This window comes from Drosophila subobscura, chromosome A, assembly GCF_008121235.1.
Source record: "Drosophila subobscura isolate 14011-0131.10 chromosome A, UCBerk_Dsub_1.0, whole genome shotgun sequence".
Classification (NCBI taxonomy): domain Eukaryota; kingdom Metazoa; phylum Arthropoda; class Insecta; order Diptera; family Drosophilidae; genus Drosophila; species Drosophila subobscura.
Window position 1 is genome coordinate 15,356,003 of NC_048530.1, and position 4,152 is coordinate 15,360,154.

Genomic DNA, 4,152 nt, shown 5'->3' on the forward strand with positions numbered 1-4,152 from the left:
CATACCTTCTGACGCTCAGAAATATACCAAAATATTGCTTCTCATTCTCGAAATATACATTAATATTCCATTATATAGCGATGTACCGTGAAAATACTGTCAATACTGAAAAGTATTACAAATACAGAAAACAGTCAACCTGGTCCAGTGTCCAAAATTGTTTGAATTTGTTAACAGCTGTGTGTTTTGCAAGCTCAGTCGACGGAAAATTGATTCATTATTCGGATAAAATTATAGTTTCAGTGGTGAGAGTGCTATGTTGCTAGTAATATCAAGCAGATTATCAACATCGGGGAATATGATTTTGATCGGTATATTTCGTAAATAAGAACGTATATCAAGGTATATTTCCGAGGGTCAGGCGGTATTTTTGATCCATGTCTGCGCGGCCACACACTGCCACCAATTGTTAATATTGTTAACAACAGTGTGTGTTTTGTACCAGTAGCCGGCAAATGCAGATAGCACTGAAAAAAGTCTACGTATTCAGCATCCGAAATAGATGATTCCGGGCAGTTGCTTGTAGATCCATTCTGCAATCGATTTTTTTATACAATTTTTTTGTTATTTGGGAAAACAGTTACTTAAGTGCAAATATAAGAAGCAACAACAATTACGAAAATTGTTTGTGTGTGTGTGCGTGTGTTAGAGAGAGGGGACTTGACGAAAATAACTTAAGCAGTAATTAGAAGAAGGCATAGGGCTCAGCGAAGCGTTTGTAAGAGTTTTAAACACACAATAATTAATAAAATATAAAAAACGTCGCCGACGCCACCCAAAAGAAAGTGTCGCCGCAGTCGCGTCGCTGCTACCACTCCAATATACACAAACACAGACGCTTACACAGCCGTACACGTACGTGGACGTCAAGAGGAAAAAGGAGCGCGGCAAAACAAGATTGTAAAGAGTGTGAGCGAGAGAAAGAGAAACGAATAAACGCCGACAGGCGACAAAGTGAAATTAACAATAAACGCATAATTTATTTAAAATAACAACCAATCAAACAATCACTAGAAATAATTAAGAAAGCGCGTCCAGCGGCCAGCATCCCAAGCAACAAAACAACAAAATGGCAACATTAAACAAATTCACAAAAACCCTCTCCATTGATGAAAAGACGGAGATCAAAGAGAAATTTACAGAGGTAAGTGTAACGGTAAATCAATAAGAACTGTTCGACCGCTCTCTGCGTTTTGGGGGTGGCCCCTCTTCAGCAGTGTTGTGTGGGAGGTGAGTGTTGTGTGGGAGGTGGGGCAGTCTATTAACATTAAATGCCAATTGCATGACTCACACAAGCCCATACAGACACACACACACACAAATACGAAGCTACAGCAGAGACAAACAAGAAGATGTGGAAGAAGTAGTAAAGGCAAAAGAAGCTGCCGTTAACCCGGTGCATGTGGGCGTCGTCGTCGTCGCCGGCGGCGGCGAACAGCGAGCGCCATGGATACCCCGCCGCCGCAGCGGCTGCGACTTCAGTGCTGGCCTTGCAAAGCAACCAACCCCCCATGAAGAGAAGAAGAGATGAGACGAATCAGACACAGACAGACACACCACATATGTATGTAGATGGGAGGTAACGGTGCATGTGGTGGTGCCATGTGTATGTGGGGGTTGAGAGGAAGCAGCAGAGCAAACATCTCTCTCTCTCTGAAATGTTGTCTCAGATATTTCTGGAACTACTGATAAAATATGCAAATTTGTAAAAGTTGCACTTATCTTACTGTAAAAATCCTCTCTGGGGAGTCGGCAGGTACTGCAACTGCCAAGAAACGCATGCGCGCTCTGTCAACGCACAAGTTCAATGTCGCTGCCGGCCGCGCTGCCTGTGCGCCCATCCCACATCCCATTCACCCATCCACTATGACGCTATGACTAACAAACGATGGCCCATCTTTCACTCGAAGACCATTTCAAGGGAATTTCGGGTGAATATTATTTGAATATGAGCGTTATTCATTTATTTCCATAGTATGACAACACTAAAACGGCACGTAAAAGAGCTTGCCGCTGCCAGAGGCGCTGTTGTTGCTGCTGCTGTCGATGATGGCTGTAAGAGGCAGGATGGTTGTAGGGAGGGCAAGAGCGAAGAGACAGCACTGAAAACCAGTTTCTGCTTAAAATAAAAATCTCAAGCCCGCAACCACACACACACTGACAGACACATGCAAAGCCACTTGGAGAGCGTGAAAAACTACGTCTCAGCTCTGACAACGCCAACGTCGCACAGTGGGTGTTTATGGGGTGGTTCGCTGGCATCCCAAAATGTTGTACTAGTGGGTGGTACAAGCAAAAGCTTCCAGAGCAGCAACCACAACTACAATCAGGCATCCCGAAATATTCATAAATTGTAATTCTTCCACCCTGAAAACTTTGTACTCTTCTTAATTTTTCCAAAATATCCAAAATTTTAACCCGATGCTCTGCATCAGATCGATTCGGCCCCACTGTGCGATCGCTTACGACGTCTACCTTGGTTCAAGGGGCACACACCAGTCTCAAGCTCGTAGCAGTTTCTGTTCAATTATTATGCACAAATTTATTGTTTGCAATTGTTTTTGTTTCCCTCTGACCTCACTTCAATGCATGTGGCTGGCCAGTATTATTACTTTACTGTTTTTGCTTAGCTCGTGATTCTTGGCAGTTCCAAAAATCGAAACGAAATGAAATGAAACGCCCACGCTGCACTTGCCCTGGGGGCCTGCGCTGCCAGCACAGTCGTAAAAACTGGCAGTTCATGTCAGTTGATGGTTGATCGCTCGATTGCAAGATTGCGCGCCAGCAAGTTGGCAGCTCCTTCTGCACGCGCGACCCGTTAACCAGAAGCACAATGCGGGGGCATTGTGTGCGTTATGGGGCCAACGAGTGTGCGTGGCCAACGAAACGATTAATACTCGAGAATCGTAGAATGAAAACAGGATAAAGAGAAACACACACACACAATACAATGGGCGCGCATACCAGAGCAGGGACCATGGAGCAGGGGCGAGGTCAGTGTGGGGGCAGCGTTGCACTGATTGACACTTGAGAGCTTGGAATCTGTTTTTGTTGTTCTTGCTGCTTGTTACTTGTGTGAAGAGAGGAGGGGGGGAGGGGAGTTGCGCGCGCTTAACGATGACTAATGCAAAGAGAGTGAGTGGCGGCAGGGCGGCAGATAAATACAGTTCCGCATTCAATTGCTCAGTAACGGTTCTTGTTTCTTTTTTTTTTGTCTTGCTTTGTTTTTGCAAATGTGTCTGTGTGTGTATGGATATCCTAAATGAAGATTGTACGAGTAGTGGGAGAAAAACCCTTTCCATATGCTAATGAGAAATGCACATGGCATATGTACATACATACATAAAATTTTGTTTGGGGTTGAGACTGCTTACAGGGAAAATCCCTTGGGAGATCAAATTATTATTCTTGTGGAGTATAAGATCTGTTAATCCTACACGATATGCACGTGTTTATTCACTCGACTCCAAGCAAAGCAGTGCATCGTTTTTGGGCAGGATTAACCTTTATGTACATACTACATACATATGTATGTACATATACATATACATATACATATACATATACATATTGATATACTTTATGTGTGGGTGTGTGTGTGTCCACACTCCACAAAAACACACCCACTCTCAAAGCAGTGCTTTTGTTGTCTCTGTCTCTGCGTCTGCGTCTTCGTCTTTGGTTTTTTTTCTGCGTGGGAGTGTCAGTGTTAATTGCCGCAAAGCCGCGCATGTTGAGTGGCAGTGGCAGTGCCTCCCTCCAAAGGGGGATGAGATATGCAATGTGTTTTTATGGGTTTTATCGTCGGGCTGAATAATGCTCTTTGTGGAGTGTGTGTTGCTCTTGCTGTTGCTGCCTGCCTCCCTCCCGGCGGCACATAATTCATTTGGCTGCGCGTTTATTAGGTCTTTCGGTTGACGCTGGTGTTGTTTTTGTTTTTCTGATCTTACTGTTCCCATTCACACACACACATGAGAGCACTCTGTTGCTGCAGCTTGGCTTTTATCAACATTGCGGATGCCCCATGCCTCCTCACTCAAGTGCATTTTGAGTGGCCCTGAGGGGCAGGAGAATGATTGCTATGGTGTGGGCAGGGGAGGCCCACTTAAACATACTTTTCCATTCCATACCGTTTTGTATTGTTGTTGCTGT